Raw genomic sequence first — 16,014 nt, forward strand, 5'->3', positions numbered from 1 at the left:
CCAGGGGGTGGGTCAGTCGATTCTGATTCATCACTCACTCCAGCACACGTGGGTTAGGACCTCCCAAGATTGGAGGTACTCTCACCTTTGGTGATTAAATCTAAAGATGGGCAGTGTAGACTTAATCTAATTATCACACTTCTCACTTAAATTATATGCTGTTATGTTTTCATATTTATCTCATGAAGGATAGAAAGAATGTACAACCTTAAAATTCTAGCCAAAAACCCTAATAGTACTAACAGCTCTAAGCAAACCTGAAAGCTTCCCCACCAACTTGATTTTTTATCTTGAAGTCTTATCTTTAATTAATGCACCCTAGAAATAGTTTTCAAATTAACCAGTCCTCTCAGTAATCAAAGAAAAGACTAAATACCAGCAATTGTGAGAAGCAACCCACAGACTTTAACTAGTGAAGCTGATTCCCCTCTTACAGTCTCCTGCACCAAACAACTCTAATAATCAAATTCTCTAAGTTAGCAGATATTCTTTGGGGAAAATTAATGTTCAGAAGAAAGGGAGTGATTTGGGTAAAATGTGAAGGGCCAGAGATGAGAAATATACTGGATGCAGAAAACAGAATATGTAAGAGGGTATCCGAATTCTTGTTTTGAGGTGCTCGACTGGCAGTTGAGGGAGAATGAGGAGGTTGTAAAGAAGTACGTACACAGCTTCGGAACTTAGCTCTTTCTTGATCCAGTGTGAGAACTACCCAAATTGCCTACGTTGGTTCCTGTTGTTCCTAATTGATTCCAGATATCTCATTGACATCTATTGAAATCCCAAGAAGACACTACCAGTGATATTGAGCCAGACTTCTTAGTTACCTCCGTGGGCTCAGCCTACAGACTGTGGTGACTAGGTCATTTCTGTCATCATCCTCCTGATCCAGCAACTAACTCTGAACTTTCCCCAAAGACTATTTGGTTGGGCTCAGACTAGGGCAGTTGGACAGGAAGGTGGGAATTTTAGTAAGTGAGGGAAAGAGAGTAGCTCCAATATTGTTGGAGATCAAAGAGGGTTCTGGGGTAATATAGTTTTCATTAGCATAGGGACTTCCTTAGCCCTCCATCCTTACCCAATCATAACTACCAACCATAATAAACCTGTTGTGTTGAGATCTAGAGGTCAGATTGCATTCTTAAGAGTCTAAGGCCTGGGAATAGTCACCTTGTTCTCTGTGCCTGGAAGGAGTCATCACCAACAGAATTGAGGATCACTAAACTCATTTACTGGTCAAATTACAATCTTACACAGGAAATAGAATTAGACTCTCTGTTTTGATAGGTCTTGTGAACTAGAATAGTTCTTCCACAGTCTTGAAAGGTTGAACCTGAAACAAAGAAGATAGTCCTTCCCCAGTTAGAGTTTGTTCCCCTTTCAGTGATCCAGAAGTGAAAAGGGGAGATAGTCCCTCATCATCACTTGGGACAATGTGTACCCACTTACTATGATGGACAAGCTCCGAACTCATGAGAGAGGCAGCCAGGGGAAAAGGCTCCTTCACCAAAGGCTATAGCAACAAGGATTGGTTCATGGCAACTGGATTGGTAGTAGATATAAGTTGACCATTGGGAGTAGTGGCTTCATTCTCCATTATGCCTCAAAAGGAACTCAGTTTTGATGCCCAGGTTTCTGTGGAGGTCCAGGATGGGCTGTTTCTGTTGTGATTCCAAGTGTTCAGATGATAGTGAAGACCTTGGGTCATTGGCTGAAATACCTGGTCTAGTGTCAAGAAGCTATTGGCATAAGGGTGAATGGTCCAAAAGGAGATCTCGCCACTGGCATATTTCTCCTGAATGAGCATGTCATGTAAAGAAAGGTAATGGTGGATGCAATTCTTCCAGTCTAGTTTGGTGATGTATTTAAAGTAGGGAAAGTGACCCTCTTTCCAAAAAATACTATTGATGACAAACTGGATCATGGCCATGGAGGAATAAGGTGGACTTTCAGATACAGAATACTGCCAGGAGATTGATTCAGCTGGAGAATCTTCAACCTTGACTTTATTTTGCTCCAGATGTTGATTCTCCTTCTCTATCTCTTGCTTGGTGCTGCAGAAACCTAGTCCATCAGAACTCATTTTTCCTAACTACTGGATGTTGGTCAGGCTATCACCCAGAATGCAGCCTGTTGCCTCATTTCCCAGCATGGGTTCCTAGTGGTCTAGGTAGGGTCACATTTCTAGTTGCAGGTTTTTGTTCTATGCTCCTGGGTACTACTTCTGCCTTCTTGGCCACTTCATCTCCTTGATTTTGGGGTTGGGATCCAGGAATTTGGGCAGAGGCCCACCCACTTCTGATAAGGATGGATTTGTTGGGCCCAAAACTTTTGCTATTCTCTTTCCCTTTGCAATCAGGGCTATAATGATGCTCTGGATATCTGCTTTGGTGGGAACTGCTACTCCTTGAGTGTTAGACATTGTGGCGGTTGGTTGATAGGAGGAAGGTAGGATAGGAGAAGGAAGGGAAAGGAAGGGTAGAAAGGGAAAGGAAGGTAGCCCAGCTGGTAGCTCCCAGCTCTGGTGGGGAAATTAACCCAAGCTCTTTGGAGCTCAATAAAAATCAGGTAGCACTTATTGTTAGAATAGCTAAATTTTATTTAGATAGGAAAGGGAAAAGATATGTAGGAGAAAAGGGTCTCCTCTGGCAGGCATTCCTCCAGGGTTGAGGTCTCTGGGGTCAAGACAGTCTCCAAGGTAGAGAATGAGGAGAGCCTCAAAAGGCACCAAAACTCTCTCTTTTATACTTTCTCTGACACCTCCCAAAAAGGAAGTAGGAAGTGTTGGGGGAAGTTGTAGCAGGGAGTCCTGGGAGACATAGTCTCCCAAGGCTTAGAATAATGTTTTTTTAAAACCCTTGTACTTTCGCTGTATTGTCTCATAGGTGGAAGAGTGGTAAGGGTGGGCAATGGGGGTCAAGTGACTTGCCCAGGGTCACACAGCTGGGAAGTGGCTGAGGCCGGGTTTGAACCTAGGACCTCCTGTCTCTAGGCCTGACTCTCACTCCACTGAGCTACCCAGCTGCCCCTAGAATAATGTTTAAATGATACATTACCCCCTGTGATCCTTTGGGAGACCAGCCTCCCCAATGGATCATAACAAAAAAAAATAATTTTACAATTACAATAAAATAAAAAGTATATACATCAATACAAGGGGAGAATGGTAACAATTTTTACAATTAAGGAAATCAAATACTTGGTGCTTCTTTTACAAAAAAAATTCAGGGGGCAGTCCCTTCTTTCACAACAACAACAAATATATATATATATATATATATGTGTGTGTGTGTGTGTGTGTGTGTGTGTGTGTATATAAATGTATATATATGTATATATACACATATATATGAATTTAACCAAACAAATGAATTTTAGCAAGACAAATGAATTTAAAAACCTCCCAAAGTTCAAAATTATGCACATCTGGTTGCTCTCTTAGGCTCCTGGATCAGCATGCATTCTCCTTGTGGTCTCCATGGGCATCTCCATATGGATTCCAGGAGGTAGTAAATTTATTTTCCTAAAATAACTTAAACTCTCCACATGGAATAAAAACGTATTCCCCTTTGAGGAAGATAGAAAGAAACATTGAAATCACAGAAGGATATATGGCTGAGGCAGGAGGCATATGAATTGCTGCCAATCAAATTCATGAGAAAAATTAGCACAAAATAGGTCAAATAACTAGTGGATGAAAAATTCTAACCATCCAATTCTAAATTTTATATGAAAAAAGTTCTAAATAAGAAAAAAATAAACAAAGTCACAATAGGTTTTTTTGAATAATTTCCAATCAAAGTAATCTACATCCAAAAGTATGCACTTACCCACTAGCAGCCAGGACCACAGACAACCACCATAGAAAGAAAACTAGGAAAAAGACTAGATTTGTATTTATTGGACTGATAGTACATTGTTTTTCTTTTCTTCTTTCATCATTTCTTCTCAAGTATAGAATATGGATCCAGAACAGCCAATTGTTAGGTACTTGATATAAATTTTCACAAGGAGTGTGGTTCAAGGAGTCCTACATCTTAACGTAGGTTAAGCATTGCAACCTCGATTCTCACACTAGGTTCAAATCCTTTTTATTGGCATAGAAGTCTCAGCAATACTAATAGGATTAGTTTCTCTATTTGATCTGTGTGCTCGTTTGGCATCAGTCAGGTTAAGTACGTGCTGCTTTGGCACTGTGTAGGTATCTGTGCTTCTTTGGTACTATATAGATGAAATCTGTACTCCTTCGTTGATCCCATTTCTTCAAATCAGACATATGTGCAAAGTCCTATGTTAGTTAAATACCAATGGCAGTTTCAGTAGTCTAAGGTGTTTGGGCAGGCAGCTATAGTTAAAACAAATGGATATACTAAATCTATACTAAACTAATAATCAAAAACTCTTTCAATTTAGATAGATGACATGTGCTTCAAATATAAAAATTACACATGCAATTATAAAAATGTACTAAATTTTCATATATATATGTACATATATATATATATATCCTATAATCAGTGACAATGAGAAAAAATATATGCGTATGTATGTTGCAATTCATGTCACTTAAGGAGGGATAGAATATAAAAGTTCTTACCCAAGAATTTAGATGCATTTCCTCTTAGCTTGACCATGATCCACAGTGTGAGTGCAAATGAGGTAAAACAATGGAGAATAATAGACATAGTCTCCCAGGACTTAGAATAATTTTTAAATGATACAACATGGTGGGATGATTGATTATCTTCATGCCTGTTTGAAACTTGCAGGTTCTGCCATCTCCTTGGATGACTGTATTTGGCCAGATATCTGTTGACCAGGAGTCTCTTTGGGCTCCTTCTTTGTTCCTTCACATATAGCATCATGAATATAAAGAGGGAGTTTCCATCTATTGAGAATCAAGAACCAAAAGTGGTTAGTTTTCATTGGGAATCTGTGTAATCTCTCTTCATTGAAAACAAGAAGAGATCCTCAGCACTGTGGTTGTTGGCTTCACCATTGCCCCAGGGAAGGCATTGGCCAATGTCTGGGTTGGTAGTGGTGGGGAGGAGAAGGAGATGGAGGGGTACAAGGATTGGGGGCAGGGAGGGGAGAGTCCCAAGCCAGGGAAAGAATAAAAGGGGCTAAAGTTACTGGAATTACAGTATGTATAAGTGAGTCCTGAGCCAAATGTGTGCAGTAGGCAACTTATTTGTGTGAATTTGCTTTACTAAAATCACACAGCAATTCCTTTCTGCCCCCTGAATTTCTTTTGTTATTTCCAAAGGTTATCTGTCAAACCAGAAAGTAACAAACTAAGTCTTTTGTGTGTATTATAGGACAGGGGTTGCTGCGACCCTGAGGTTTATCTCAGTGGCAATAGAGGGACCTTGTGAAAATTTTTCAGAAGGAGACAGTTGAACTTTGACATTATTTTTGGTAGCTCAGTCTTATTACACCAATTTCCTTTCACAGAATGCTAGAGCTGGAACTGATCAAAGACTCAATTTTATATAGAGGTTATATATATATATACATATATATATATGTATATATATATATATATATTGTTATAAATAAACCTGATGTTATGAGGAGCTGAAGCTGAGTGTGTGTGAGTGATACTTAAGTGTGACACTTAAGTTGATATAGTGAAACACAAAGGACCCCACAAGAAGTAGTTGGAGTGAATCTGCTAAGCTCAACTTCAGAATAACAGTGTCCCAGAATAGTCAGCCAAGTGAAGAATCTGTGATTGGATTTACACAGCTACTTCTAACTGTCTATTCCAGTCTAGAATGGATAACGCTAATTGACTGTGAATTATACTTCACTATAGTTGACATAAGTCTCCTCTTCCCCCAAATTCCAAATATATAACCATTAAGCCTAAGGTAAAGATGACATCCTCTTTAGGTAAGCTAAAGATTTAATATTAACAGGCATAGGGAGGGTAACAGGGAAATAACAAGGAAGAGGGAAACAGGAGATTCTTAATCTAAGCTAATGATGAAAGATGGTATTTGAAGTAGAGGTAATTGAGCTTGCCAATTATCAATGGCTGATAGCCCGCTGCCAGCCTAGCAGGGCCAGACAGAGTTTAACCAAAATCATGTTGTTTAATTGAGAGATGTTGTTGCTTGCTCTTGGAGTACGAATCAGGAACAGGTTATTTGGTATAAAGGTATTTCAGGATCTGAGACTGTAAATTGGTTAGTGCAGGTTGCTGGTAATTCAAGTTGACCTATGGCCCATACAAACCAAACCAAAACCTCCCACTCCCAAAACCCAATCTCCAGATGATTGAGATGAGATTTCAGTTCAAATCCTTCCTTATATACCTGAGCATCAACTGAATTGGTACCTGAAAGCCCCTGCCTCACTCAGTTCATTCCATGTTCTAAACAGACAACTGTCCATCGTCTTGCTCTCCAAGTTGATTTGCAAAATATCATTACAGTATACACCTTTGAAGTCATTCTTCAAACAATATTTCTGTTGCTGAAATGTTCTATTGGTTCTGCTCATTTCACTTTACATTAATTTCATGTAGTTCTTTTCATGTTTTCGTAACTAATCTTGCTCATCATTTCGTACAGCACAATAGTATTCTATCACAATTATATACCACAATTGGTTCAGGCATTCCCCAGGTGATGGGTATTTCCTCAATTTCCAATTCTTTGTCACCACAAAAAGAGTTGCTATAAATATTTTAGAACATACAGGTTCTTTCCTCCCTTCTCATCACCTCATGAAATGAACCCAATAGTGGTATAGCTTGATCAAAAGGTATATACACTCATAATTCTTTGGGCATAATTCCAGATTGCTTTCCAAAATAATTGAATCAGTTCACACATCCACCAACAGTGTATTGGTGTCTCCATCTTTCCATATACCCTCCAACACTTGTCATTTGGCCCTTTGGGTGGGAGATTTCTGGGAATTTTAGTGCAATAAAAAATAAATATTTTTTTGGAAAAGATGATATGGAGAAGAAAAATGAAATTTATAAAGGTGACTTGTTGGATTTGGAATCAACATATTCTAGTTCACCTCTTAAGCCCAGGTTCAAATTCTAGCCCTGCCACTCAAGCTTACTTCAGTAACTTTCCTCATTTATAAAATCTGATTGAACCAGATAACCTAAAATGAGGCTTTCCACCTATAGACCTATGATCCTTGGTTTAACATTATACAGTTAGCCAATGAAAGAGCAAGATGTCAACCTAGTAATTCTGAACCTGAATCAAATGTTCTTTCATTCAATTAAAAATTCATCAAGGAACTCACTATGTTCAGGACACTATACTGGGCCCTTGAGGTATAAAGACAATAAAATAGCCCCTACCTTCAAGGAATTTCCATTATATGGAGGAGGGAGAGGGGAATAGATTACAATATGTACCTACCTTTTAAGTTGATAGCATCAAGTTTATTATTAATATCTATTCATTATGAATTATGATTAATATTATTAACAATACATGTTATAGAAAAGGGCACCAATATTTTGAGTCACTTATCCATGATTACAAAACAAGTCAGTATCTGTTTATGAAGGTCTCCTGAAGATCCAAGTACAGAGCTCTATGCAAAGTTACTTCTTATATACTGAATAAATTATCTTACAAGGCTATAAAACCACAGTGTGTGGGGTAGGGGGTAGAAATGATTTGGGGAAATCAGTCTATTGAAAAGAGTTATTTGAGTGAGAATTATTTTTTAAGTAAGGGTTCATTTTCTATTTCATTATGGTGATACTATTTATTTGTTTTATCTCTTTTCTCACTCTCTTCTCTCGGGTCCTTTTTAATACACTGGAAGAAAGAAATCATAGGATGATAGATTCCAAGCCATAAGGTGCCTCCAAGGCCATTCAGTCCAACTCTTTCATTTTACAGAGGGGTTAAAAAGGCTTTTCTAAGGTTAGTCAGTCAGTCAATAAAGGGAGTCACTGTCAGAGGGGGAGCTGAACTTTAGGTCCTTTTGACTCTAGAGTCAATGTTTCCTACTTAAGGAAGTCTGCCATTAACCATTCCACCTATGGTGCCAGGATAGTGAGTGTTCAGGCATCAAAGGACAGGAGAGTTGTGTGTGGCATGTGAGATGGGGTAAGGGCACTTCCCTTCTTCCCTGCTGCCCCCAGTCAGCTCGCATTCATTAATCTCCTCAAGCTTATTGTACAATTGTGTGTTCTTCAGATTCTTGAGCTCTGAATCCCCCCATTAGAAGCAGAAAAGGAATATAGGATCTTAAGAAAGGTTGTGCATTTCCTGTCCCCATATCTCATCTAGCCAACCGGGACTCTCCTCTCCAGGTTTATCTTATCTAGCCTAGTAACAAAGCTCTGCTTTTTTGCAGAGAATACAATAGCTTCAAGAGATTGCCTTCTTTAGTTACCTTTCGGACAGTAATAAAGAACATGGGGAGAAGAGCTTTCTGACAGAGCACCACATTGCGGACGTTTTCACAAATGCTTTATTTCCAGGCAGGACCAGGAACAGCTGCCAGTCTAAAAGGCAAAGCCAGGGGAATGGGAGCAGGAGAAAAGCCACAGTAGGGAAAGGGGGGGCCTGTCAGTCAATTTGATGGAAACATACACCTAACAATGGCCTGTGAGAAAGAAAAGGGGACATCAAGGAGGAAGCTGCAATCTTGGGAGGGGGTAATCAAGCCTGCCCAGCTTCATGGTCGCTGTGATGACATCCTGGAGTACCAGATCCACTTCTCTGGCCTCGAGATTTGTCCAAGATGCCTCATTCTCTGGAAGCTGTTGAGCAAAAAAAATAAACATTTAATGAGGACCAAAATCATTCTGCAGTGAGTCAATAAAATGAAATAGAAGCAGGAGCGGTTAGGTGGTTGAGTGAATAGAGAGACAGACCTGGAGATCGCGAGTGCTAGGTTTAAATCTGGCTTCAGTCATTTTCTAGTTGGGTGACCCTGGAGAAGTCACATGGCCCCCATTGCCTATCCTTTAATAATCCCTTCTGCCTTGGAACCAATATACAGTATTGATTCTAAGATGGAAGGTAGGGGTTTTTGAAAAATGAAATAGAAATCTGTTTCCTACGAATCTCAGAATGGCCAAATGATAGAGACACAGATAAGTCAAATAGAGGATATTGGAAAGTTGGCCTGATGCTCTGATTCATCTCTGCTAGCAATCTGACAATTAAGTGAGCATTTATGAGGCATCCACCGCATGCTGGGCACTATGCCAGATCCTGGAGAAGCAAAGGCAAAAACGAGCTTGTCTCTACCCTCGAGAAGCTTACATATTACCAGACACTACAGGTCTGCTTCACGATTGTCACACGATTGGCCCTCCCATAATTCAACAATGCAATTCTACATCCTCTATTCCCTAGTGTTATGGTCATTTTGGATGCTGTGTCTAAAAGTTTCTTCTTAGTTGTTGTGGGTAAAAAGGCCGGCTGGTCATCTGTTGAAATTGAGTTTTGTGAGCTGAGCTGAGCAGTTGATAGATTTTAGGGCATAGTAAAAATTGGCTGACAGTAAGAGTCTGGGAGACGGATGTACAAAATTTAAAAACCTCTATTTAATATTTTAAAGGCAAAGGAATTAAAGGATAGTTGATAAGGGTTCAAAGATAAGGGTTTCCTTAAGTCTAAAAAGAGGGACTAAATCAAACCACAACCAACTCAAGGCCCCTCACAGGGTCCTCTTCCATCTGGTGAAAACCAGACCTGATTCTCACATTCCTTAATCTATCTAATTCCCCCAAATACTAACTAAATAATCTATTTCTAATATTCTTATAAACATATATATATGTTTATATTTCTTAAAAAACACTGTCTCCAAAAGTTCTTCAGTCACTGTTATATTTTCAGCCCAGTCAAAGTTGAACCTGGTCAACAGTCTTCTTTACTCAAACCACCGCCAAACTGCCACTTCTCTCTTCCCAAACTGCCAATCTGGCATTCCCAAGGTTTCCAAAGGGAATAGCCAGAGAGAGTCAGGAAAAGCAGCCTCTAGGACCTTGCTTAGGCTCCAGAGACAGAGTGACAGTTGGAAAACATCAACTCCCATCAGCACCACAGAATTCCATCAGGAACTTGGTTCAAGGTTCCAGCCTAGGCAGTCAGAAAGTCTGTCAGGGTTCCCACTCCTGTCACTGAAACCCCAAACTCTTAATTAAAACCCCAAATCTATTTTACCCTAAACTAGTGGGTTGGCCAGGTCAGGGTGCCAGCTTCTCTCCTTCTCAACTTGTGTGACTTTGGGCAAGATCTTTAATCTCTCTAAGTATCATTTCCTTCCTCATCAAAACTGAGGGTGCTGGACACAGGTTGCTTACAGTGTTCAGTTCCATGAATTTTCACTTTTCTAAGTTTCCTGTTTTCTAAAATGGTGATGGTGTCCGTTTAGAGGGCCAAAACCAAAAGTGGCTTAGTTGAAGGATTTAGAGTTAACCAAAGTAAAGGACAAAAGAGAGAAGAATGTCCAAATTACTGAGTGACATATTGTAGCTCAATCCAAGAAAGCTTCCTACCCATTAGAAGAGTTCAGAAACAGAACAGACTCCCTTTAAAGTTATCTTTCAGGGAAGGCAGGATGACTTATTGTTGGGGATTTAAGAGAGGGAACTTATGTTTCAGATATGGATTGGACTTGGTGATGCCTACAAAGCATTTTGAATTCTAGAGTGCTCTCATCTAGTCTAAACCCCTTATTTTATAGATGAAGAAACTAAGATGAAAATGGGTGAAGAGACTTGTCAAAGTCATCTAGGCAGCTTATACTGAAGTTAATATTTGAACCCAGTTCTGATTTCTTTTTGTATTATATTACTATCCTAAGGCCTTTGGGGAATTTCCATTTGTAAAACTTTAGGAGGAAAAAAAGGAGGGAAAATGTATCTTATCCTTGAGTGGATAGAATAAGGTATAACAGATTCACAGTGTAGACTAGGGGAAAAAGAAGGGAGGGAAAACATATGTCATTTTTGAGTGGGTAGAATAAGGTATAACAGGTTCATAGAGTAGACTAGAGGCTTTGGGTTATGGAAACTATACAAGTTAAATGTGTCTGTAAAGGTCTAAATCAGCAGAAATTGAATTCATGATCCCTTGGAAAGTTTGGGAAAATAGAATCTCAAATAAATTACTAGAGATGCCCACCCTAAATCTCAAAAACAGGATCCATTCAATCCTCTCTTCATGTATGATTCTTAGAATACATTTTTTCCTACTCTATGAAGGTTTTTCCAAGAAACAAATCTTCTAGGAAATATAAAAAAGTATACCAAAAATCACTGTCTTGGAGTTCTCAGATGTGCTTTTAAATCCTATTACTGACCTCTTGCAAATTCCATAATTTCCCTGGGACTTAGTTTCCCCAAAGCAACAAATATTGCTTTAACATTGGCTCAATAAACAGTATTGAACTTAAAAACTAGGTATTCAAAGACCAATAAAAAAGAGTAACAGTCCTTATATTTTCAGGGCTACAAAATGGTAGGTAAGTAAAATTAACGTAATTTCAGGAAAGAAGCAAGCACTAAGAGGGGATGGGGTAGGGAGTAAACGTCTCAAAATAGGGTCCTCAGTAAAAAAAAAAAAAAACAACAGTTGCTATGCATGAAGCACTACAGTAGGCACAGGGGTAAAAATGAAAAAAGGTCCTTGCTTTTCAGTGAGGGGAATATAACATAAATTCAGATAAGTAAATACAAATTCATTACATTGAGTGGTATTCTCGATTTATAGACCTATTAATATTACTGGAGCAAGTAAGTCCTAAAGATGATCCTCCTGGGTCTACTACCAAATTTCCTATACTGTAACTTAGGGTCTTCAAGTATTTCCCAAGATACTGGAGTTTAAATGACTTACCTAGGATCACACAGTGTCATAGAAGAGACTTAAAATCAGGTATTCCTGCTTTCCAGGCCAGGTCTCTATTTATTATGCCATGCTTTTTCTCATAAAAAACATACAAAATAATTCAGAGGAGAAGAGATCATGTGGCTGCATTAGCAGAAGCTCTCAGTACTAAGATACTTGCATACAGTAAATGCTTGTTGACTGACTGGAAAAGGACTGAAATCTTGGGAGAATCAGGAAATCACCTGGGAGGAGATGGCTTCAAAGGTTGAATCCTAAAGGAGGTTACAGATTCTGAGAGAATGAGGTGAGAAGGAAGCACTTTCCAGAATCCAGGATATTCCCATTGGAAAGTCCTAATGAGCCAAGAACTAGAAAGATATATATATGGAGATTGACTAGTTAGTCATTACAACTGGAAGAAAACAGATCTGAAAGGAAATGATACACAGTACAACAGGGGAGATACTACATGCTAGTCTTTTAATATGTTATATTTCATTTTAGAAGCAATTTGAAGACACTAAAGCTTTGTTTTGATGTTTTGTTTTCTTTTTCCCAAGACAAGAGAGACAAGCATACATTTTTTTTAAATTTCAGGAATATCAATTTGGCAATTGTGCAGAGGCTAGATCAGAAAGGAAAGTATTTGGAAGCAGGAAGGCTAACTATGAAAATGTTATAATAATCTAGGCAAGAAATGGTGAGGTACCAAGCCAGGGTGGAGGTCAGGTGAGTAAAGAGAAGGGAATAAATGCAAGAGATGTTGTGGTAACAGAATCAGTAAGACTTCAAAACTGATCAAATTAGGGATAGGAATAGATGGGCTCTCAGTTTCCTTCCAATTCTGACATCCTTTGATTCTAAGTCAATCAGACAGAAACATTCTTTTAGAATTTCCTTTTGTCCTTCATAGAATGTAGAACATTAAAAGGGAATAGACATGAAATCCAGTATTCCTTGCAGGAAAGTTTTTTAAAGTGACAGCTTGAAATTATTATGTACTTAAAAAGAAAAACAAGCTCTACATAACAGATATTCAGAATTTCACGTACAGTCTTCTTTTTTTCTGTTCTGTATATCTGGAAGTACTCATTTTATCTGATGATTAAGTTCAAAATTAAAATAAATAAAAATTCAAAAAAGAAATTAATTATTTGTTTTAAAATAAATATATACATCTAAAGAGGCATGTATATACGCATGTGTATAAGTACATATACACACACTATATTCTGCATGTATTCATATGTATATATTCACACACATACTACATATAGATATATGAAAATCTCTCTCCCTCCTCTCTCTCTCTCTCTCTCTCTCTCTCTCTCCCTCTCTCTCTCTCTCTCTATCTATCTATCTCCCTCTCTCTCTCTCGCTTTCTCTCTCTCCTCCCTCTCTCTTGCTTCTCTCTCTCTCTCTCTCTCTCTCTCTCTCTCTCTCTCTCTCTCTCTCTCTCTCTCTCTCTCCTTCCCTACTTTACATCTGCTGCTTTCCCTCATTTCAACTCCACAGAACAAGATACCCCTCCCAGGATACACTTATCACATCTAAACTTAACATCATGCTGCTAATTCAAACCTTGATTGACACCACCTCCCTAGGGTTCCTCTCCCCTCTGATTGGAGGACAAGGAGGGAGGCATGCCAACTCTTCCCAATGCTTTCCTCTAGAGAGGTCAGAAACTGAACTCAGCTCATTGCACTTTGCATCTGCTGCTCTGTCTAGCTTCAACTCCACAGAATAAGGCGCCTGGTGGTATTCACCCTCCATGAATGCCATTCCCCACTTTCCTGCCATCTTTATATTGTAAGATCCTGAAGGGAAGTAACTATTTCTTTTTATTCATTGTACTCCCCCCAAGTGCCTGAAACATGGTAAGTACTTAATAAATATTTATTGGTATTAGTTTATCCATATATTCTCACACATACAAACACACAATAATGTAGGGCATTTCTGAGCAACTCTCATTCCACCAGCAAGAGAAACTTTGGGATTTTACATCCTCAAATCTGGCCCAGAAATCTGTCACATTGAGGAAGCAACAATTTGATCCCAGTATACCTAAGAACCGAGTGGGCAGGGGACCCCAAATCGTCTCTTTTTCAACTGATATTGGTGTCCAGTCCACTCTGTAGTCCCACTTGCTCTATAAGCAGGTCACTCCCTGATCATTTATTATCCCTCCTGTCCTTGAACAATTATTGACTTTGAGTTAGAGGTCCCTGTGCAGCCTGGAAAATGGATGATCATCTTCTCAGCCTCTCTCCCAAGTCTGTTTTCAGGCAGATTTATGTCCCAGAAGAAATTCTGTTCAGTTTTGCTTACAGTCTTTTAACATTGTGCCCCAACCTGATGTCACCTATTTCTTCTTCTCCCTCCTTCCTCTCTTCACCTCCCTCCACAACAAACAAAACCCAACATTTGGTGGTTTTGACAATCAGTTGCTGTCTTTGTGTCTCTGCCTTCCTGGCAGTGCATTTACTCTAATCTTTAATCGACCCCATTCTGCTTTTTTTAAAAAATATATATTATCTCTGTGACCTACACAGGGCCTCACAGATTGTTCTTCTATCCATTATTGTCCCAATTATGTCAATTAGCCAACTAAATTTTTGGATCCAGGCCCCAATCTTTTACCTCTTTGTAGCCATCATTTTTAGGTGTGTAGTTATTTGCATGAAATCTCTTTTATTAGAATGTGAGCTCCTTAAAGACAGGGTGCTATTTTCCCCTCTATCTGCCCATTGCTTAGCAAGGTGCAGAGCACAGAGTAAGTAGTTAATAAATCCTCACTGATTGACAGGAAGGTGTAGCCAAAGTATCTATCCAGTGAATGAATGCCCAGCTAGTTGAGTTAAATAAAAGTTACATCAATTTAAACAAAAGTCAAGCCAGGCTTTAGAACAAATGGCCAAGTATATATTAAGGACTTACTACTTATCAGGCACGTGATAGGTGTTAGAGAAAGTACAAAAAACAATTAAATCATTCCCTGCACTTGAGGAGTTTCTGTTTTATTGAGGGAGACAGTCCCCATGAATGGAGAGGAATCTGGGAACAAACTATGTGAGAGAGGGCAATAGAAGCTGAGAGAAGGACATCAGGAAAGCTTTTGTGCATTTGGGAGTAACTGAGAATCTTGAAGCAAACGAGCTATTCTAAGAGGTAGAAGTGAGGGCAGACTACATGCCAGGTGTAAGAGAGTGGCAGTTCAAAGGCATGGAGATGGGAGATGGGGTGTCATATGTGACGAACAGCAAGATCTATCTGGCTAGACCATAGAGTATGGAAAGGGCAGTGATATATTAAAAACCAGAAATGGGGGTTAGAGTCAGGTTTTGAATCCTTTAAAAGCCAAACAGGGGAATTGATAATGAATCCTAGAGGTAAGATTGCCCATCTAGTTTAAAATATCCAAAAGGCAGTTGTAGTTGTATAGCTAAAGCTCTCTCTAAATATTCACTGACTCCTGTTTTCCCATTGGCTTCAGTTTTTCTTTTTTTTAATCTTAAATTTTTAATCAATTAAGAACATTTTCCATGGTTACATTGGCTTCAGTTTTCCAAAACACCATGTTGCTGTTTATTCGTCACTTTTCAGTTGAGTCTGACACTTTATCACCCCATTTGGGGTTTTCTTAGCAAAGATATTGGAGGGGATTACCATTTCCTCCTCTAGCTCATTTTATAGCTGAGGAAACTGAGGCAAATAAGGTTCAGTGACTTGCCCAGGGTCCCACAGCTAGTTAAGTGTCTGAGGTTGAATTTGAAATCATAAAGATGAGTCTTCCTGATTCCAGACACAGCATTCTATCCATTGTGTCACATAGCTGCCCAATGCAGAGTAAAGAGACACATTATGAATCATCCATTAACCCCACAGCAGAACAATAGAACCAGACAGCCCTCAAATATTTATGGAGGACCCACCATATTTAGGATTGTGGGAAGATCCAAAAAAGGTAAAAATAAGAGGCTCTGACCTCAAGAAACTTATTATGTTGTGGAGATAATATAACATAGTTCATTTATATCTATGTATATGTGTGTGTAGATATATTTACTATATATATTTACCATGTATATTTACTATATATATATTTACTGTATATATTTACAATATATATTTACTATATTTATTTATCATGTATATTTACTATATATTTACT

General features: G+C 38.8%; 1 protein-coding gene and 1 pseudogene across 1 annotated transcript in view; both read right to left on the reverse strand.

Moving 5' to 3' along the window:
* Positions 1 to 1,297: 1,297 nt before the first annotated feature.
* Positions 1,298 to 4,926, reverse strand: LOC123246893 (annotated as a pseudogene).
* Positions 4,927 to 8,444: 3,518 nt separating this feature from the next.
* Positions 8,445 to 16,014, reverse strand: part of FHIT (fragile histidine triad diadenosine triphosphatase) — a 951,800-nt gene continuing 944,230 nt past the window's right edge. Inside the window, exon 7 of the mRNA XM_044660289.1 lies at positions 8,445 to 8,755. The gene's annotated coding sequence lies outside the window, so the exon portion shown is untranslated. The remainder of the gene's footprint in view (positions 8,756 to 16,014) is intronic.

This window comes from Gracilinanus agilis, chromosome 1, assembly GCF_016433145.1.
Source record: "Gracilinanus agilis isolate LMUSP501 chromosome 1, AgileGrace, whole genome shotgun sequence".
NCBI lineage: Eukaryota > Metazoa > Chordata > Mammalia > Didelphimorphia > Didelphidae > Gracilinanus > Gracilinanus agilis.